At 45.3% G+C, this 22,662-nt stretch overlaps 1 long non-coding RNA gene across 2 annotated transcripts in view; it reads left to right on the plus strand.

The window, feature by feature from the left end:
- Positions 1-22,662, plus strand: part of LOC138690810 (uncharacterized) — an 89,560-nt gene that overhangs the window by 66,028 nt on the left and 870 nt on the right. The window contains exon 3 of one of the 2 annotated variants that reach the window (XR_011329598.1): positions 6,324-6,849. This is a non-coding gene — a long non-coding RNA (uncharacterized lncRNA). Of the gene's footprint in view, positions 1-6,323; positions 8,554-22,662 lie in introns of those variants that run through there. The other variant, XR_011329597.1, reaches the window with a different exon arrangement.

The raw sequence follows: 22,662 nt of genomic DNA on the forward strand, positions 1-22,662 counted from the left end.
GCAGGAGGGTTGGACTAGATGATATTTAAAGGTCCCTTCTGACCCAAAGTATTCTATAATTTCTCTCCATTACAGCTACAGCTCCATAAAAAGGAGGACGATGCCAACATGTGGAGCATTCTTAGGTTCTTCAGAGCTGATTCAGTCTTTTCCAAAAATCCCAAACTTTGTCAGCTGATTGTTGGAATGGATTATATTTCCTCTCTTCTATCTCATTTAGAGAAGGAAAAACTTAAAGTATGCAACAAGAGGAATAAGAAAAGCAGGAAAAATGGCAACCTATTACAGCTGTGCGCCTCAGGCAAACCTCATAGCGCTCCCAATTCACAAATCTTGTTCCAAGTCATACGGATGTAAGAGTTTCTTGGTGAAATGGTTGTCTAGTTTGGGTGGCACGGGAGAAGGGGTTAGGCTGTAAAAACCATCTATTTTCTCAGATATAATCTTAGAAATAGCTTAAAAATCCAGCTTGAGGTAATTGCTGGTTTTGGAAAATTGTGATACAAGGAGCTAAAACTTAGCCAAGTTGCGTGCAATAGAGAACAGAGCTGGATGCTGAAAGGTCCTGGGCAGGCTGTACCAGGAGTATAGTAATGTAATCTGTAACATAAAGTATATGTTATGTAAACATAACATTTACTGTGATGTAAAGTGTAGTTGAAAGTGTGTGATAGGTAGAGAGAGAACATTAAGCAGCTTCTGGTGTGTTTACTCTGGAGAAATTGTAAATGGATGTTAGAGAACCTGCTTCATCACTGCCATTTAGATTAGGAAGCCAGGCAGATAAATATTGCTGTGGAAAATGCTGAAATGCCAATCCTCTCAGACATTTAGGCAATGTTCTTCTGGGAACCTACAGGACAAAGAAAACCCAGCAGATACCCAGACATTGTCTTTAACTAACACTATAACTCATCAGGGTCCTTAGGAAAATCAAATCAAGCTGAGTGTGTTATCCTCCACAAAAATTCCTTTAAAATGTAGTTACTTGGTGTAAATAATTTCTTTAGTATTTTCAGCATCTTCATGAACAGAAATCCATGGCCTCCCAAGTTCCCCAGATCACTTCTGAGCTACTTATTTCTTCAAGAGCAGGTATTTTAGTACCGTTTTGGTTCCTCCTCTGTCTCTTCTGCCTGTAGACTCAGCAATGCTCCTAAGCATGTTAATTGAGGAGTATGTCTGCAAGAAGTTTCAGGACTATGATCCTCTAAACAAGGCTCTCCTGGGCATCTACATGGAGAGGAAAGACAGGAGTGCAAAAGGAAAGCTGGGTGGGAGTGGGGTAATTAAGTTTCTGCAGGACCACTTGGAGCCAGAGCCAGGAAACAGCAATCATTGCCTGGCTCAGGTCAGTCCCATCAGCTGAAAAATGGTAGTTAGGATTGCTGTTACTATAAGGAAGGTGAAATATATTGCCTTGTCTTTCACCACACTGCCCAGTGAAAGCTATGGTGTGAAGCTGGGAAAGCTTGCATGTCAATCATGGTAGTAAAGCATGAACATTGCTTTGGGTAGAGCCCTGTAATCAGCTTGGAGGAAAGAGTTAATAAAACATCTTAAATATGTTCTAAGAAAAATGTAGTCCTTAAACCTCCCCATAAATGTGAAACTGCTGAAGGGGATCTTTTCTTAAAAAGCCCTATATTCAAATATTGCGATCAATAATTGTAGGAATTGCAGAGTAGACAACAGACAAAGTATTGACATGTATTAGCAGTGTCTTAGCTCCCAACCAGCCCTAGAAATGCCTGTCTTCAGCTTCTGTTGTCCAGAAGCAGTTTGCATGTTGGGGAAGATGGTCCAGGCCCCATGGTACCATCCTGAGTGATCAGCTGATGATCTTGGAGTCTAAATATCACAAGATTTGGAATAAAATCTGGGACATTAAGTTAGACCTCATTGCACGTTCAGTACCAAAGCCACTGTCCAGCTCAGGCAGCCTGTTCCCAGCTGGGCAGAGCGGTGGTTGCATCTTTGCAGGATGCTGGTACGGGCATGGCTCAGTGCTCTGTGGTTGCACAGAGGGTAATCTAGATGCAGGAGATTGAAATTGAAGAACCATCAGGGCTTGGGCATTGCTTCTTCCCTGATTCTGGTTAGGTGGCTAGTGTGAAAGGTAGTTATCTGATATGATGGCAGTTAAAGTAATATCTATGTGGTGCTCACATAACTAGCCAAAATAATTAGCACTGTGACCTCACAGCTTGGAGAGTAACTATATAAGCTGCTTTTGATAATGCACTGATGTTGTGATGGCACAAATTGGCGAAGTGCTTTGTGGGAAGTCTCAGGCTGGCTGCTACTCAGCTTGGGCTCTTCTTTGCAATCGCCCTTGTTAGGCTTGAGCTCTTGCTTTTCATGTTTTTGAGATTATGTTACTAGCATTGAGGAGACACTGATATTTGAGATCCTTTCTTCATTTGGACTTCTTTATTTTGCTTTTTGTCATCTATTGAAACTGGTCTATTCTAACTCTGTCCTGGCTAGATCTCATTTCAAGCTGATGTTCAAACATACTCTACTGCCATATGAGGCCAGCTAGTGAGTATTTGCCAAACAGAAGCTGGGCAAGCCACAACGGGCTAGATTTGAATGAGCAAAATAAAAATGGAAATTACAGGAATGTAATTTTGCATGTCTCAGTGAGTCACAATCTGTTTGTTAGCAACAGAATGCCTTTTGGAGATTGTCTGAAAACTTGTGATGTGTCCCATACTCTTCCTCACGTCACCTTCGCTCACACTGAGTAGACCATTGTCCTGTTGTGAGACTTCAAAAGACGTGTTGCCCAACAAGAGTTGCGCTGACAGAGTTGAGTTCAGAAACAGGGAAGGAATTGAGTATGTAGCCTGGGACTTGAAACACAAAAATCAGAGTACAGTTATGCTCCATCCTCTTTTCTAGATAGATCTGTGATATTTAAAGAAAGAGAAGGATACAGTGCTCTCTGATCTGGAAAAAGTTGTACTTTGATATTAATCTGAAAGTAGATGGGAAGAAGACCCCTGTCCAAATGAAGGTAGCTTTGTGGTTTATCCTTTAATAATCATCTTATCCTAACAGGGGGGCATAGCATTTGTGTGATGATTAATCTCTGACTTTATTTGGTTACTGAATGTTATTCATTAAAAAAATGGCTTAAAGTAAACATATTGTACTGCCTTGGACAGATTCTGTTTGGGAACTGTTTCATTTGAAGACCCTATTTCCCTGGCACTTTTCTGTGATGACTATATGGGAAATACCATTTTTAAAGTATTGGCTGGCAGATGTGATTTGTTATCTCTGCCTCCATATCGGCCTTCTGTGCAGATGCTCTGAGAAAACGCAACTGGGACACAGCCTGTCTCTGTGCCACTCATTGCCATGTTTGCTCTGAGCATGGTCTTCAGAGGAACTTCTCCATAGTCACCAAGGACTGTGATTTTTTTTTAATATGTGCACGGTGGTCCCACCCATCCAAAGCATTTGCTTGGAGCAATTTTGTAAATAGTAAGACTTCTGGGAACACAAAGAGCTTTCAACAACCTAATGAGGAAGGAAGACACTAATGCCCTAGGTCTGATCCTGTCATTTTTGCTCATGCTCAAAGAGTTCAGTTGACTTTGAGAAACCAGGAGCACAGGCATGACTGGGCCATGCTGCTAGTGATAGTCCCCTTGGATGTCACATTCCTTTTTGCAATGCAAGACCGAGACTTTTAGTGAATTCTTTACAAGCTGGTTCATAGTCTCAGTTAAGCAATGCATCCACTATTCATTGAGTTTATTAAGACAGTTCCTAGGGACCAAATAAGAGTAGGGCTTAATTACGGTAGGCATCAAAGCCCCTGCCCCCTGATCAGGTTGTATAGAAGAGGAGGGCAGGCAAGGTGGGGAAAGGGATGGCTGCAAGGCACTTGGTTACAGACTTTAACCCTGTTCTTGTTCAGCAGTGCATGTGCTTGAGCACTATGCAAAATGGCAGCCTGATTTCTGAGCTCTGTGTTGATGTGGGGGCTGCAGAGGAATGCTAGGAAGTGTGCAAGAACATGACATGAATGGAGAGCAGAAGATTGCTCTGTTCCGTATTTCCTTTTCTTCTTTTTTTTTTTCTTTCTTCTTTTTCCCCCCTCTTTTCACGCCTGCCACATTTTTTTTTTTGATCTAGCTTCTTTTTGTATTGTCTTTGGAAGTCAGCTGGGCTACCTTGGTGAAAAGATTACTTTCAGGGTGTGATGACTTAGAAACCAAGGCCCGTTCTGGTGAGCAGAGAGGCCAGATGTGGATGTGAGACAGGCTGGTGGCTCCTGGGCTCACAGCCTTTCTGAAGGCTGGGGGAACCAGGAGGGCTGAGGCTGTAGTACTGTTCGTAGCTGTGTTGATTTAATTTCTGTAGAGTGAGCGCTAAGGTATGCCAGCAGTGTGCATGGGCCTTGTTGTAGGGTAGGTGAGAGAAGCCCTGGTTTTGGGAAAGCCAACCTCCTGGACCCAAGTGCAAATTTTTCACATGCGCTTACAAATCTGTGCTTGACTTCACTCTCTCGCTGGTGCGAGTCTGGATGAGCAGTAAGGAGGAAGCATCCACCAACTTTACAGGGTCTTCCTCACTCTGCCTAGTCCCATTCAAATGGGGCTTGGTGGTGCACACCAGTGTCCTGCTGGGACGTGCTGCTCAGAGAGCTGTACTGCTCAGCATCGCACAAGCACCTGAGGGGTTGTAACAGTCTCCAGGGGAGCTTGTGTTCCCTTCATGGGACACAGTGACTAGCACGACTTGGGACTTCATGCCTTGAGCACTTTGGAGATTCTTCTTTTGGTACCTCAAGGTGTTCCTAACAGGAGGTGCAGGTCACTGTAAAAGGTTTGTTTTGTAGAGTGCTGCTTGCCGCTGCTCTCGCTGTCCCCTGCCCAGGGGTTAGGCTGTCATTGTGGTATCCACCCAGCCAAGCCGCCTTCTTCCTTCTACTTTAGAGGCATCTGAGTTCAGCTTCCTGGGGCAGAGCCCACGGACTCAGAGGTGCAAAGGTTCAACTGCTGTGAACTCTGTCCTGATTTTGGCACTCCTCTTTAAGTGTATAAGGGCTTTTGATGCATAACCTAGGTATGCGCTAGCTAGTGTTACTTGTAGCCAGATCTGCACTTTACAGCTCTTCAGGGATCTGTCCTCCACCTTTGTGTTTTACAGAGCCCTCCAGGCTTCACACCTTTCTCACCCTGCTAGCTGTGCTTTACTGTTTCTGCCTGAAAACAACCTTCTATACCATGGATGCACTGTGTGCTACAGCACGTGCCTCTGGAGGTGCAGCTGGGGTGTTTTATTGTCTGCTTCCCTGCTGCTCCTGCTGTGGAAACACAAAAAAGACCTCCCTGGGGTACTCTGACCACTGAGGAGCGCACTCAGCTGCTGGGACACGGCTGTTGGGATCCCTTTGGCAGTACAGGTTGTGCCAAACTTGTATAGAGCACCCAGTGCTCTTGTGCAGATGTTGGAGTCAAGATTTGGACAGGGGGCATCTTAATTACAGATTTGCCATCCTATGAACTCTACTGGAGTTTGGGGATTTTGGCATGTCATTATCCAGAAGGGTCTCAGCCCTTTTTCTTAACAAAGGGCCTTTTCTTCTTTCAGTATGCTGCTAATAAACTTGTGAACTAAAGAGAAAGGAATAAATTGCAAATAGCTCCAGTGGAGTTGATGGAAATGGGCAGACACAAAGCTGGAGTCAACAAAGTTGATTTTTGAGTCCAATATTGGACTTTGAGGCTCATCTTCTTCTGGGAGGTTGGGGGGAGGTGGGTTTGCCTTCATTCCTGCTGAACTCCTACAGAAAAAATACCCATTTTCTTCCATTTTTATGGCATCATAATACTGATCTAAATTGGAACAGCACGTGCCAACAAGTTATCTTTCCATGGAGAACTTGTTAAAATGCTTTTTATGGACTTTTCCCCTATGGTTAGAGATCCTTTCAGGCTTTTTCTTTTTAAGGATCACAGTAAGTTACTGTGTGAGCCCCTCTGCAGCCTGTGCCAATGCCAGCCTGCCTGTCTGAAGGTGGAAACCAGAAGGGCCAACCAGCAGGTCCCCTGAAGCACAGTGCCACCATGCTGGCTGCTTGCAGCCGACCGCTGTGGAAGGTGATGGGGTAACACAATGGTGTGACTCATTTTCCAAGCTGCTCCCTTTACATTATGGAAACTGTTGGCAAAGACTGAAAATTCAGCCTATAACAAAATGAGTGGGTAAATGTGGCTGGGGAGTGGGGGTGAGCGCATGTGCATCAGTTAGCATGCCTTTTAAATTTTTTTTAAATTATTTTTCTTATATCTCTGTTTTAGATCTCTCATCTTCTGAACCTTTGGGAGGGAACAAGTGATTTAGGATCTGAAGGACACCTAATTCAATGCTATCGAAAATTCTGTAGCTGCCTGTTGTTGGTGCAGATCTGAAGATGTGGTGCATGTGCTTAGAGACATTGCACATCATATATGCTGCGTACTTCAGCTGTCCAGGCAAGCAGCTTCCTCTAATCCACACCACAAGCCCTTACGCTTCAGGGTAATAAAGCAAGACATCCGCATAGGTGGTGGTGCTTCATCAAGAAATTATCATCCAGACCTGTGTGCACAGAAAATATTTAAGCGATTTGCAATGAAAATAAAGGGATAAAGACCTCTGAACCCAACCGGGAAGTCCAGCATGAAAGCAGGGAGCAGAGATCAGGCACATGGAAAGATGTGTGCTCTCCCACCTTGGAGAACAGCAAGTCTCACGTCAGCTCTGTAACAGTGGAGCAGCCTTGCTCTTGAAGGTCAGGCTGTCAAGAGCTGACTTTCTCAAACAGACCAAGATCTTTTTCATGAAGTAAGCCAAACTCCTGCATAAGACCTTCCCCCCCCCCCCCCCCCCCCCAGTTTCAGGGAGGGAAAGAGCTATTTTGAAATGTTGTTTTGATTTTGTCTGTGTAATACAGCATCCTGCCTTAGTCAACATTCAGTACACCTAAGTCCCAGCGAGCCCAGTGCTTCTGTAAGCGTTATGAGCTGTACTAGCTAGTTGTGTTACACAAAAAGAAAACTCTGTAAATCTGTTTCCTTTCGATGTTATGACTATCCCTTGCTGAATGTTTGTGTGCAGGAAATTCTGGTTACAAAATATCTCCTTTCTTACAATTTTCTTATCAAAACTAGAGGGAATTAGAACTGCATGTGCAGTTGTATGGGACCAGGTCAGCGCTACTTTCTGGCCAAGAGTTTTTCCTGACCAAATAAGAGATCTAGCTGGCATTCACGTAGATGGGAGTTTTCATTTGGGTTTTTTGTTTGGTTTGGGTTTTTTGTTGGTTTTTTTTGGTTTTTTTTTTTTTGGCAACACATTTAGATAATTTCATGTGCTCATCCTGCTGAAGATTGTCAGCATTGTTTGGAAGTCTTAGCTCTACATGGTCTCAGGTAGATGGCTGACAAGCCAGGTGTCCCCAGGGTTGAACTTTTTTTTATGCCTGGTTTGGCTCCTGGGTAGTTGAATACTGGTTATATGTATGGTTTTTTGAATCTTCATTTCTCTGTGAGTGAATATGAGACTAGCATTAGTGTCTCCAATATAAAGTCCTGTAGAGTGGAAAATGCTGGATATGACCTCAGTTGCAATGCCACCAAGTTCTGGGGTGTTTTAGAGATGCCAGCGATACAGACTGGGATGGTACGGATGTTCACCATTTGTTCCTTTGCCATCTGCTACACAACAGAAGCAACAGGGCTTTTCTACAAAAGGAAAGTTCCCCTTTCATGTCTCTATGTTGCTGTAGAAAATGCAGAGCATCCTCTTTCACTTTTAGAAGGAAATGAACCTAAACAAAGCACTGACTGTGCCATGGCCTCTAGGCTGATGGCCAGTGTCATTATCCTTTAAGGGCACATTAACAGCAGCCTTCAGTTCAGATGTGTTGATTTCTATCTCTCCCATGAGATGCCAGAATGGGGACAAGGGATGGATCTCTCTTGTGTTTCTCAATGCTGCTGGACCAGTCAGTGTCAATGGGAAAAATGTTTGTTCTGCTGTTGGCCTGTCTTCTGGACAGGGATTTGGAGAGAACACAGTAAAGGTGATGTTGCAGGTAAATGCAAGCTACCAGACAGAAACAACTCTGAGACTGTAGGCTTTCCTGCAGCCAGATGATGTTAATAGATGCCCCCCTCCACCACATGCATTAGAGGAAGGCTCAGTCTTCATAACAGGCCAAATTCACGGACTTCTATTTGCACCATAATCACCTTTCAATTTCTCACTGATTAACATATGCCCAGAAGCATTCACAATGAATAGACCTTATAGTTTTGTCTTCAGTGTACTGCAGACATTTGGTTGTATCTTCAGCTGGTGAAAACTGGCATCACTTTGTTGCCTTTCCAAGTCAATTTACAATGAGTGAAGATTGGTCTTTCTGTTCTCCTTCACATGAAGGTCATGTAACTTTTGTGGCTTTGTGCAATATGTTCTTTCTAAAGAGAAATGAATGTGCAGTTGTCTTTTATTTTGCAATGATCTTCTAAAGTACCCAGTTCAAAGATTGGGCGTGCTTGACACACTTTCCACCAATTTCTTTCAAGTTAATAATCCTCTGATGCCTCTCACATGATCTGTTGGTCCTGCGAGGGTTTGAGCTTTGATGGAGGAGGAGTCTTTGAACAGCAAGGGAGGACTGGAAAATCTGGGCAACTTCTGTTTTAGAGGCTTTGATATTGTGCTGGTACTCTATCCTACTGTTAGGCTGTTTCAGTATTTCCAGTCTCAGAGGGTCATTTCATAATAGATAGGGGAAGGATTCACACTTGGCTTGTCTGCAGTTTTCTTAGTTGCTTGGGGAAGACCATAATAACTTGCCCACTAAGACTACCAGTACCTTGTTTTCAACAGGATCTAAGAGCAGGATGCTTCAAAGGAACAATGTAGAAAGTTGGAGGGGAACCAACTCCCACTGAGGAAAGGTCTCATCCTAAAGCTTCAGTAAGAGAGCTGGGAGGCAGATATTTTTCCATCCCTCTCCTTTCTTCTCTGTAATGATTAAGAGCTTCAGCTGCTACTCACTGTGAGCAAAGGCTTAAGAATTTCTCTCACACATAGTGGAGACATGAGTTGTTCTGCAGGCCTACCAAAATCAGGGCTCAGCTTCCTGCACAGTCAGGCTTTGAATCAGATCCCCCAGTGTGGCAGGGAAGTGGGTTGTTAGCTGGGCATCCTCCAGACCTGCTCCAAAGAGATCCTGAAGATGAGAGCTCAGAGCACTCCAGGAAGCTGGACGAGTCTCGAAGCATTTACAGGAACAAACTGACTTGAGAGGGTTTCAGGCACTGCAGGAAATGAGGAAGAAAAGTCCTCTTTGAAAGCCAGCAGAGTTTGGGTTCCAAAAGCCAGCAGAGGTTGGGTTCCAAAAGCCAGCAGAGGTTTTCAGGAACCACTGCCTTTTCTGAGAAGAAAACCACTGAGTTTGGAATCCACAGCTGCCCCCAAGCTATGGATAAAGGCAGAGTATCTTTAAAGTCCAAGCCCAGCAAGCCTGGCATGAGTGGTTGGGAGCAGGAAGCATCTTACAAGACAGGAGTTCAACTGCTTGAAGAACGTCAGGGTGCTTCACAGAGTAACGGGGGAAGAAACCAGCAGTTTCACAAGCAGCAGTAGGAGTCAGATCTGCTTTCTAACATGTCCTTCTGGGTGTTCTCTGGTGTTGAGGGAGAGCTCAGTTTATCAGCCCTTTCCCTAGCAGGGGCACCAGCAGAGACTTTCTGCTCTGTTTGAACCCCGGTTGTCTCAAAATTCATAGGAATTTCGTATGTTGGTGGCTCCTTTTCTGGTTCCAATTCCAGCTGAAATTGGGCGATTCCCAGAGGCAACGGGGCACATGGTGTGACCACACATATGGATTGTCTTCCTTATGTATTGGGAAGAAATGGCTGCAGATCACTTCTGCAGTTGCCACTTTCTTAGGTCTGATCTCCAGGAAGAATCACCTCTAACGAGAAACAGGTGACTGCCCTGTGACACAGAGTGTATCTGTCAGTGCTGTTTCACTTTGAGGCAGTCAGTAATTCATCTCAAAGGTCTTGTTTGCACTTGATGCTGCCTCAGAAATCCTGAGTCACTCTTTACCCGAATTCACCCTGGTACATCTGTTTATTCTATGGTTGTATGATGGTTGGGAAAGTCCTCAAGTACAAAGAAAGTCGAAACTGGCTCCTTCCTAAAAAGGTAGTCCTGCTGCTTTTATAATGAGAAAGCATGTTGGATGTCACATTCCTTGATAAAACACAACTGCTTGTCAGTCCCAACATTTCCCAGGTGTGGACACACAGCTTAGTTTTGCTGTCTGCTTGTGCTCAGGATCTCCTAGCTGTTGAACTCCAGGAGGGCCGACACAGGTTTGTACCTCCAAGACATTAAGTACAAATTACATTTATGTCAAGCAGAAACATCTTGGACTACCCTCTCAGTCCCTGCCCTGGAAACGGTTATAGGTCTGTATCAGCGTGGAAGAACAAAATGAACTATTTTCTTTCCTATTTTTGACTTTGAAGTGTGTTTGGGGCTGTGTTCAGCTCAGCTCTGGCCTATGTTTACTGCTGTCTATGTACATGCATGTCTTTGTCACTTAGGTCACTCTTATCTTTGCTGAGGGTTAAGACTGTGTACACAGCTAGTTGCTGGGGTCATCTGAAGTGCATTTACATTTATTCTGTGGTAACTTGGTTACGAATTTAAGCTCTGAAGGGCACCAAGCAATTGTGCTTATCAGTAGGAGCCTTGGTGCTCACCTCTTGCTGTTGGGCCCTCTTCTAAGTTATCTTCAACCTCAGTCATCACTGGCAGTCCTGAGAGCTTAAAATCAGACAATTGTTTGAGTGTTCATTAAGCTCTAAACAGTGAAACTTCTACAAAAGCACCTCTGAAAGCTGAAGAAGAAAAATAAAACTGCCTGTAACGAAACTTTCCTGCTGGTAGCCATAAAACAGTAGGTTTTTAGTAGCTTTTGATGAGCGTCTTAATGTGGCCTATCAATCTGACTGCATTTAAAGTTTCAGCCATTGTAATATTACCCGGGTGATCACAAATCCTCTGATGACAGCGATAACTTGAGAAAGATTTAGCAGAATATGAGTATAGCTGGAATTGTGACCTGACAACTGCGGTGTCTTTGACAACCATCTAAAGTCACTAGTGTGCATCTTTCCAGGATGTACAGAGACTACGCTGATGCCGTTTTGTCTTTTGTGCCAGCTCAACTATTGGTCTTCCCGTGTTTCCTACCTTCATTTTCTACCTGTAGGCAGTAGTATTCACTCCTGTCATACCTGGCCCAGGAGACATGGAGTAAAAATTCAGATAAAAGAGAGAAACTAGAAAAGCAGTGATGAGCCAATGTCATTAGGAATTTGGGAGGGTAGAAAATTTGGGCAGCCACTGCCACTTCCCAGTCATGTAATTCACTTTCTTCTAGCAATGGATGCAACATAGCTACTTGAGAGTCTCACCTTCTTTATTTTGCTCTGGTTTCAAAGCTAACAGTAAAGAAAAAAGGTATCCATGAACATCCTGTGGCTTAGGAACTTGGGGAAGTATAAATTGAGAGTTTTAGGCACTTATCTTCAACCAGGTATCCCAAAGGCCATTTGAGCTGTAAAGCCCATCCATCACTTTAGCTACTGACGCCAGTGCCACTGCCAGAGAAAGATCAGTCAAGCTGGATTATCAAAGTCAAAGCCAGAGACAGCTCTTGTGGGAATTCGTTGAGAAAGTCTCATGTCTTAATTCCTCATTGCGTAGGAAGTAAAAAGAGGATTGTGCATGAGGGGTGGGAATGCCCTGTTTCTCATTATCTGAATGCATGGCCCTAAAAGAGAGGGTGGAGCCCCTGTGCAAAAGATAAATCATATTAGTGCAGTTTGTTTCCCTGTTTCTCCTTCCAGTGCTCTTTTCTGGGAGCTGGAGTCCAGGGGCTTTGCGCATGAACTCTTATATATGGCTAGTAGTAAGGGTGGGTTGTTGTTTTGTGGTGAGAAAGAGCCAGGCATGGGGAAATGGAAAAACCAGACCTAAAAAGTGGAGTGAAAGCTATTTACCCATAAGAGAGTGACCACCGTGACTTTAGAGGTGCAAAGGCAGGCTCAGGCCTCCATCTGCATTCAGCAGCGTTGGCTGTGCTCCGCGAGCTGGCTGCACTGCTGGCTTGGAGAGCCATCACAACGCAGAGCTGTCACTGGGGCTGACAGATTGCCTGTGCCACGGGCAATGGATGTGACTGATGGCATCTGTCCATGCCAGTGGTGGGGATCCCCTCCTGGGAGGGAGCAGCCCTGGCAGCTTAGCACAGGGTGCAGCGGGCTTGGGAGCTACAGCTTTGGTAGAGCAGGAGGAGGAACACCCAGAAGCATCTCTGGGGCACGCGTGTGAGCAGAAGGCAGTGATTAGCGCTGGTCCGTGAGTTGCACTGTGGTGTGATTTGGTCACCAGCCCTATCACTTAGCTTGGTTCAGAACACAAAGCAACTCAGAAGCCTTTTTTAAATTTTATTTTTTCCATTGGAAGCTGGGGCTTTTTGATAGGTATGCGTGTCCCCAAAGCAGCTTTTCTATCAGGACATTTGAGGGCTTTTGCAGTGAGAGGGGAAGCCTAAGCAAGATGCACAGGTTTTGCTAACCAAAACCCAACTTTTCGCACACCTCTACCCCCCCAGGGTGGGATTTCTTGGAGGGGTTGGGTACGTGATTCACTTGGATTTTAGGAAAGAATACTTACCTGGGAACCAAAATATCCTTCAGAAAATTACTGATAAACCTTTTCCAGTTCCATGAAATGTTTCTCGGAAGGCATGAAACAATTCCCTGCCTTCATTCTTGTGGTTAAACAAGGCTGAGCAGTGGATGGGCAAGATGAAGCTTGATGGTGGTGAAGGGCCCCACACACCCTGGGGCTCATGGGCACTGGCTCTAAGCTGGCAAAAGCCAACAAGCTCCCACCTACGCCTGCAGTGAACCAGGAACTGCAGCATTGGGAACGTGTCCCAGCGACAGTTCAGTAAGGCCTGAACAAGAATACACAGGTATTTGCTAAAGGCCAGCGTCCTAAATCTGTCTTCAGGGGGAATTTGCACAGAAATCCACTGAAAACCAAGGAAGTAGCATCCTTTTTGGACCCATGGGAGAACGTTCAACACCATGTATGGCCAATTAAGTAAGTAGGTGAATTTGAATAAAAGAATGGTGCAACTTAAAACACAGAGCTGTAGCTTGCCCTGTGTGGTCTGGTAGTGCCAAGATACTCTCTAAAAAGTTGTTCAAGCTCCTCTGGTAGCAGACTTTTAGGAGCACTGACACAAGGCATAACTGCAGTGCAGGTAACACACTCCCTCCCTCCTGCATAACTTCATCACTGGCTACTTTACCCCTCATCAGATTTGATTAAAGTCTCTCAAACTGCATTAAAAATTGAAAGAATGGTGCTATTAATTTTCATGGCTGCTGAGTACAGTAGGCATGTTGCATTAGATAGTTCAACAGTTAGGTCAAGCTGTGGTGTCATTATAATGAAAGAGTGAGACATGCTGTGCAGAGAAAAGCAAGCTGGGTTCTGGTCCGTGGTGGCTCCCCCACTCCAGTGGGTCTTGCAGGAGTAGTTTGACTTGCATGCCCCATGGACGGGACATCACGTCACGATGAGCGACTTCCATAATTGCTACTGGTATTGGCTGTTTTGGCAGACAGGCCGAAGACTGAAGGCACTGCAGAAAATGAGCTCTGGGCTTGCTCTGGAAGAGACCTCTTTAGTTAAGGGTCGGGGCACATGGACAGGCAGCAGTAAAGGAGGAGCTATTATTTGTGGACAGGCAGCTGACACCAAGCTGCAAGGCTGCTTATTGCAGTGTATTTCACTGTAATTTAAAATCCGGGTGTATTTTTAATGCTAAAAAATAAAGCTGAAAGAAAGCAACAGAAAGAGGGCCTGAAATAAAAGGTTGCAAGAAATCAAATGAGCAGCTTCCAAGAGCTATATGTCTGGGTATTGCTCTGGGTGGAAGGTGGCTTGTTTTCTAATATTAGCTCTCAGCTTATGCCCCAGTAGTGAGACCATGAACACTGGAGCATCTGTACTGGCTCTGGCCAAAGGTCCACCTTAATGTAGTGCCCTGTCCCTGACTGTGACCAATAACATATGCTTAGGGGAAGCGTAAGAGAGAAACTGTGTTCGTAGCATGATCCTTCCTCTAGCATAATCTCTGGCCCATCATCCCATCTTCTGGCATCAGCATCCTGGTGATTTTTGGTGGACCTGATAATTGCAGTAGTTCTAGGTTTGGGTTTTGATTTGGGCTGGGGGGTGGGTGAGAAGTACTGAACGCTTGTGCTTTAATCACCTCTCTGTCCTTTGTGTATCTACAGACCTCGGTCACCTCCCCCTGCCATCTCTTTTCTGAGCTGAGGCATCCTCCTACATGGAGGCAGGAGCTGTGCAGCGTGCAAAATCACTCGTCAGTCTGCTCTTCTCCATGTGTTGTCTACCCTTTCCAAGGGAGGGTGATGAGACCCCCCCCAACAGGAATCAGGACTTAGGTGCATCACAGGGTTATTTTTCTACGGTGGCTTTAAAAAAGGAAAGCTTTACCTTCGTTTTCTCTAGTCATTCAGTAATACTTTCTGAGATCCTGCATGACTTCGTGACTATTCCTGAGCCTTGACCTGGCATTTTTAAAGTGCTATCTGCGGCATCGTCAAGCAAAATGATGGATGACTGTGAGAGCAGAAGGAAGCACAGTATGCTCACAAAGTGGAGAACTGCACGTGCGGGTAGACACTTCTGTGAGCATTTATTTTATACTTTGCCAGTGTAGTATTTGTGCTCTCAGAGCACGGCCAGCGTCCCTTTGGTGCACATCTGCTTGGCCCGCCTTGGAAGTGGCCTAACTGCAGCAAGACGAGCAGAGCATTTCCAAAATCTTGGTCATATTTGAGAACTCCCTGAATTACTGACTGGTTTACGTGGATGCTATGCTAGAAAAGAAAGAGGAAACATTTGTCTGAGTTGTAGATTGCAAGTGTTTCAGAATGACCTTGCAATCTTCTGCATGCAGAGTCAGCCACGTATCAGATGCCAGGGTTAAGTAACAGCAACGCAATCTGGCCCTGGGGTTATTCCATGTACATCCCCTGCTTGTTTTGTGGTTTTGAAGTTCCCTAAAGCAGTTTTTTCCTAAACTTAAGCTGTGAAGATGAAATCCCCCTTTGATTTTATTCCTTTTTGGCATTTTTATTCCTTTTTGTAGATATTATTGTCTCCCTGCAAAAATGAATTTGATCATGAAATATCATGTTCCCATTTCTCGACTTTTTCCCTCCCTGTCTGGAGACCTCTGTCCCCTTTTGTATATGTTTTGGTGTAAAGCTTTTGTTGGTAGCTCGGATAGGTGTTGTACAGCACGTGTATAGATAAGCATGTGCTACCTATAGACTATACAGCTTCTTCCATTTCACTGAGAACAGGTGAGTTTCTACTGGTTAATCAGAGCTGCAATAGAGACTGGATTTCCAGTTCTTGCTTTTATTTATCTAAGTTGTTTTTATTTATCTAAGTACAAGCCCTCTTCTGACTCTTGGAAATTTCCACTGGCTCTACTCACATAGAGCTTCAGGATTTGACTTCATCTATTCAGACCAACCTTGCTGGTCAGCATTATTCTATCCATTTTTATTCAAGAACAGAGTTAAGTTGGTAACTCTGAACTCTCCTCCACAGGAAGCAGAATCCTGGCTCTACTGGCTCTGACACAGCAAATAACACACCATGTGGGTGACACGTTTAGGTCTATCGCTTGGATTTACGTCTCCTCTAGGGAGGTGAGCTAGTCTTTTTCAGAAAATAAAGAAGGACAGAAGTGTAAATAGAAATGTATTACTTTAGATATCTAGGCAATATCCATAGAATTTAAATTATTGAAAATTTAAAGCAGAATTAGGGAGGTGGCAGCAGTACCCCCCTGGGCTTTACGCAAGAAGAGCTGTTGCATTTGGGGGAGAAGAGGAAAAAGAAGTGCTGAGGTTTTTAGAGGACTGCTCTGTTTTGCTTTGTCACTGGAGGAGGGATGGTATAAAGGAAAAGGCAGAGGGCAGAATGGCTTTTATGTTTGGGCATGGGCTGGGAGAAATAACATGCTGTAAATATTGCAGCTGACACAGCAGAGGCCCATTTGGCCCAGAATATAGGGCAATAAATGCAGTCAGGTGACTCAAGGGTGTTGTGCATAAGTCTGCCAGGTAGTTAGGCAAGAGCCAATCAGGAAATAATTATGGTTGATAAGGGTAGCTTGTAAGGAGGCCAGCACCTTCTGTGACCATGAAAGGTTCTAATGATTAACTATTATGGAAAAGCTAGAAGCACATTCTCCCCTTTCTTCGAAGTCACACCCGACTGCTCTCCTGCATCATTAACTTCAGCGCTGCCCTGACAAACAGCAGACCGCTGTCCCGGGGCTTTGCTGCTGAGTGTGAACCGGCTTTAATTCAGGGCAGCCTCCGGAATATGAACGGGGAAGCCGGTTGCTTCTGAGAAGGGCACCGGTGGCAAAGTGCTGGGTCTGCCCAGGTGCCTGGATCTCCTGAGTTAACTCCTGGGGGAATCTGTTACTGCTCGTGGGGAAACCATGGGGGATTGCTGTCCCCTGTATATTGCAAATGAAACCCCACCATGCAGTAGGCTCATGTGTGGGTGGGTGACAGAAAGCTGTGCGGCTTGAAAATGGATTTGAGGAAAAGATGCAAGAGGGAGGAGAGGGGAAATCTCCTGTGCTTTGAGTAGGTGCAGCAGCATATGGCTCAGGTGCTTCAGGACAGGTACACCGACACACATGGAGTGCAGCTTCCCAGGACCTGGCCTGGAGACTGTTTTTGAACATCTTCTTTCTGTTTCCTTATGCAATGATGAAAACAGCAGATGTCAATAAAAACAGCTCTTGCCAATACGATGTTGAATTGACAGCCTGCGGGTATTCCCCTGCTGCAGCATTTACAGCGCAATATGGCACTAATATTTTGCCTTGCTCATGCTGTGTGCTCTGGCTTCCTAGGCTCACACAAGAGAAGTGAGCTACCACCATCAAAACTTCCATTCTTCAGAACTGGGAGTCGTGGTCCCGACTGGTGAGATCCCATCTTCTAAACCACTTTGGCTCCATTTACAAGGTGCTGTAAGCACAGGCTTGCACCTTGTGGAAATGCCGTGGGAAGATGAAGAGGCCACAGACCCTGTTAGGATTATATGATGGTGCTCAGGATAAATGGGGTGAGATTTGTATATTCTGGCTCTGTCGATTCCTAGGGTTGGCTGAGGGGATGCAAGTGTGGGGACCACACAGCAAGCTGGCCTTGCCTCTAGTTGAGTCAGTGCTTTGCAACATACCGCAGAGAAAAGTGCCGTGTTTTGCGTGATAGTTGTTTCTTCTGCCCACAGCTCCGCCTGTAACAGTGAGGGCAGAGTCGTGCCTGGTGCTTGGCAGGCACCGAACTAGCAGTCTCCAGATTCACTCCATGTAGGGAACTGGCCCTGAGTATTAAGACAGCGATGGTATTAAATATAGACAGTGGGAATGGCACCAGACCGGTTCCTTTGCAACCTTACTGTACAGCTATTATTATAGTGTTTGCTAATCGATTTTACTTGATTAATGCTAGCTAATTAATTTTTATTAATTAAGTCTTATTTAGTGACTTGTATGGTTAGGCACAGCTATAAACCTCTGCACAGTCCGTCTGCAATTAGCACAAATTTTCCCCGGTTAGAATTGCCCCCAGCAGGACAAGGTGTTGTTAACCCCATGGACCCACCGTGCTGGACTTACAGGGCGTGTAACGGTGGGCCAGCGGGAGTGGGGGCAAATCCATGGGCTGTTGCTGGGCCTGTCCACAGACTACAGGTAACTCCTGTGTTGGTCTGCGTTGCTATATGTGTTGGATAACCTTGGCCAAGATACAGACTCTATCATCATTTCTGAGAAAATTACGTCATTAATATATCGTCTGTAATCGATAGGCCATGGCCCTGATTCAGCAAGACACTTAAGTACATGGCTAATATCCATCACATAGTCTGGTACCTTGATGGGTTGCTTTTTTTTTTTTTTTTGAAGAGCCTGCTTTTGCATTTAAAATTGGATTTGTGATAAACTGAGTCTTTTGTGCCTACAAAGAGCATCAGCCGTGGCCTGACCACGAGGTGCCATGTGCTCATAGTATAAATAGGATCTCAAAGGTGGGAGATGCCATCATGCAGAGAACAAAAAGCTAATGAAAGCCAAGAAATGGGAGAGACCACTACCAAGTGATGCATTTGGCCTCTTGTTTCCATCCTTACCCACACAGAAGGTTGATGCAGAGATCACAGATTATGGAGTGGAAGGTGTGAATTTGGTTAAATTGCATTTGGCTGTCCTTAATGCTGGACAAGCACACAGTGTCCAGGAGGCAAGGGGAGAGAGAGGACTTGCTTATGAATGGGCAGAAAAGTGGTTGGTGATTTCTTACAATACATACTGGGGGCTAAGTAGGACCTCTGACTTATTTTCCATGTACAACTTAAATTAATCCTTACAAGGCCCTATGTGATTTTTTTTTTCTTAACAAGTATATATATTTTTTAAATCTGTAATTTTATTTAAAAGTGTTTATTTTTTTATTTGAAGGATGAGTTAGGAACAGTTGTGAAGCAATTGTTCATTAGGCTTGTAGCTGGGTTTCATTTATTTTTAGTTCTGTTCAGCTTGGATAGCTTTTAATCAGTTTAATACTTATTCTCTTGTTTCACTAATTGTTATTTATTCCATTCAATTGTGTATCTTACAAACATTCATTTCCCCTCACAGATCTCCTATAATGACCCCTAGAAAGCTGAGGAAATGAAGGCAGAGTTTGAAACCACCTTGAGAACATCTTCTAGTCACCACCTTGCATGTTAGGAGCCTGGGCTATAGTGAGCAGCAGGAGGACTGGGATCCTCCAACCACTTAGATGCTTTTGAGAAATTAACTCTAAACTGTATTTAAATACTGCAGTAAAGCCCAATTAAGTAAGTACTTAAGCAGAAGTACATGGCCTGTCTTGCCCTTTCTTGACAAACCATATGCTGGGAGTTCAGTTACTACCCTCAGGCTTAGGGAATGGCTGGAGCCATTCACCTGCTGGGAAGCCGTAGGTGTGTAGCGAGGAGGGAGAGTCTGAGCTCAGGTGTTGAGCTGGTATCACCTGGAATTATTCTGTTGGCTGGGAGGGAAATGGCATTATGATCTATGCATCCATCAGAGGTAGTCAGCAACGGTTTGGCTTTTATTATTGCAGCACCCAGTGAAGAACCGTGGGGATTCCAGGTCACCCTGCAACATGAAGGCAGCCACGTTGGGCCATATGCTGTGTCTCTTGTGTTATGTTGCAGGGAGACAGAAACCTTCTCAAGTCTCTGAGTTTTTGGCAGAGCAGCACCAAGGCCTGGTGGCTGAAGAGTGATGAACTCTGCACTGAGCCATGCGGAGAGCCAGGGGTTCAGCCCTGCCATGGTGAGCCCTGGCACAGGGGTGGGTGCAGTCCTTTGAGCACAACTGTATGGTTTTTGGGTCCCAGCCATAAAGTCAGAGCTTGGTCAGTTATCATGGACCACCTCTCTCCTTCCTTCAAACAACTTCCTTGCTGTGACCTGCTGTGGTTAGGGCTTGATCCTGACCTGAGAGGGGTCAATAGCGAGGTCAGCAGTGACTCTGCCCAACTCTGCCGCAGACCTTAAAGCCTTGGCCTCTCTGCTGAGCCTCTCCAAGGAGCTGCAGTGCTGACTGCATTGCTGATGGCTGCCAAATACGCTATTTTCTATCCCAGCCTCACACCATCATCGTCCCTGCTCAGCAGTCCAGTCTCCCTGGTTACATGACTGCAGAGCGAGGACAGGCGTGGCACAATTTTGCCTTATGTTCATTGATCCTGGCTTAGTGCTCAGTGTTTAACATGACAAAAGGCTGTTTTCAAAGTTACGGAAATTAAGTTCTCTAATGTCCTATTTTTTAGAGGAGATGAGTCTGGCATGTAAACGGATCACAGAAGTAGTCTGTTTAACACTGTTCCTTTTTTAAAGGCAAAGCAGACTTGTTGCAGCTCCACCGGTGAGATCCATGAGATCCTCAGTGGGGGTGGCCCAGGCAAACCCTCGATAAACAGGGTCGGCCTGATCTTCGTGACAAGTTGGTGGCCACGTTGCATTCCTCTAGCAGAGCACAGCTAGTGAAAATCACTGAAATGGCAGAGATAACAGCTGATGATTAGGAACAGATTATAGGGCACTAGCTGGAAGTCAGTCAAGAAGCTGTAAGATGCTCCTGTACTCCTACAACACAACAGCAACAGGCAGACCACTGCCTGCGTGTGCTGCTAAAAAGACGTCTGTGGCTCTAGTGGATTGTTCCACCCAGGCATGGCTTGTCTTCAGTGCCCTTTGAAGCTGGGACTTGGAGTCTGTGAGCAGCTTCCCTTCTGCTCCCAGCCATGAGCATCCAATTGCTATGCTTGTGAGGACTAGAGAAAATGTGAGACAGTAGGAGCTGGAGATAGAGCAGCTGTTAACAGCTTTGCTAGAGCTTGTCTTGAACTGAACCAGTTTATGGTCTCAATCTCGTCCTGGATTGTGCTCATATGGGAACTACCCCCTGCCCAGCTTTCCACTGCCATGGCACAAGGAAGAGAGATCTGCTTAGCACCAGACCCTTCATCCTTTCCCAAGAAACCATTTTGTCTGGTGGTACTGACTGCTGTAAGGGTTAGTGTGCCTAAGAGGCTTAAAGCAGAGCTCGCATGCCCTTGAGTTACGTGGAGTTTGAGGGTCTCTCTTCAGCATGCATAAAACCAAATTACAAAATTAAAAGCCATCCTGCCCTAGGGCCAGCTGTTCTTGCAGCACCCTGCCACCCTGCCGCTTCCCACAACACCCTGCAGAGCTGGTGCAGCCGAGGCACTCTCAGTTCCTCTCTTGTGGGATGGCTCTAAGGTGGTTTTGCAGCTGATGAGTATTCCCCTGGGGGAACTACATGTAGGGAGCTACGGTCATTTTGCTCTTAGCTGGAGCTGATAGCTGAGCTGAAACCAAGTGATTCAGAGTTTGGAGAGTGATTCAGCTCTGGGATAAGCTTCCCTAACTCTGCGTTCAGCTAAATCCAAGGGTATTGCTCTGGTTTGAGACTTAAGTTAGTGTCGTTCATCTCCTGAAGCGGTCAGACGTGATGTGATGTATCCTGGGATAGATAGTTTAGTTTAAATGTGGATGAACTTGCTAGTGTCCCAGTACCTTGGCTTCTGTATGCCACCTTCCTGTGATTTCAGTGGCCTTGGGGTCAAGCGCCTAATGATGATGGGTGAGGGGTCCCTTCACTGCTTCACACAAATCTAGAAATACAGCTTAGTAGATGATTGGATTTAGAAGCTGAAATCAGTCCCCTGCTGCTTTTTATTTAGCTAAGCATCCCTGCTGAAGCACCAAAGCGTTAAAGGAAAGTGACCCTCTGTGGCCTATGGGAGGTTAGGCCACCAGGATGAAGTCTGGACTATACTGGAAGGAATAAACATGAAGGGATCAGAGCCTCGTGCCACAGCTGGAGATGGCTTGTGTTGACTTTGCTGAGAGCAGTTTGGTGCTGTGTACTGGGGGACAGTGTCTGTGTCATAGGTGGCACCAGCTGTTGCGCAGTTGTAAACTCAAAACTAGAAAAGCACTGTAGAGCCAGGAGGGCTTTTTCAGCCTTCTAAGCATCCCCTCCCTCACAGTATGGAGGAACAAGCCAAGACCAGCCAGGAGGGGCTAGTTATGTAGTGAAGAAGAAATGCTTCGTCTTTGAGCCTGACAGCCTTCAAAGCTTTCACAGTGCTGGAATTTGCCTTAAAAATGGGGAAAAAAGAGGATTTCCTGGGATTAATGTTTCCCAAACTTGGTTCAGCATGCCTGCAGTTCAGAATAGAGCTGGCTGTTTTCATTTAGTTGAGAAGTTAGGAGAGCCTGGCATGGCTGGACGTGAAGTCATGCATTCGTGGTGTTTATGAATTCTCTTGTGAACGTATGGAAAACATGTATCATTATTTCAAGTCCTCGTGCTGGAAATAGTGCAAATAAATGACTGTGAGTCAGAAGGTGAATCAGTGTAAGTTAGGTCTACTGCCAATCTTCTAAGAGCACAGGCATGACATGGGGAATTATTTGGCTAATTAGAGCAGATGTTTGAGCATTGAAATCCAGTGTTTTCAAAGGAGCCTAGCAGAATTAGGTGCCCAAGTCCGGCTATCAGTGGGAGGTGGGTACATACTTCCTTTAAACGCTCATCTTGGCAGAATACCCAAGACATTTTATTCAGATGTTAAGGGAGCAGCAATTCCCCTGGGTGTGTGGGCAGTGTGTTCCTAGGAAGAGGGACAAAACACCTTTAGACAGAAACCTACAGCCTGAACCAGCCCCTGCTAATGCCTCCTTCAGTCTTCCACTCATGCTGGAGCATAGCAGAAGGACTTAAGATGCTCACTGGAGGGTGTGAGTTGGAAGAACCCTCTGGCCCCAAGAGCATGATGCTGGTGTGGTCTAATGGTGGCAGCTCTGTCCCATAGTCCTTGCCAAAACCACTTA

The sequence above is a fragment of the Haliaeetus albicilla genome, chromosome 24, assembly GCF_947461875.1.
Source record: "Haliaeetus albicilla chromosome 24, bHalAlb1.1, whole genome shotgun sequence".
NCBI lineage: Eukaryota > Metazoa > Chordata > Aves > Accipitriformes > Accipitridae > Haliaeetus > Haliaeetus albicilla.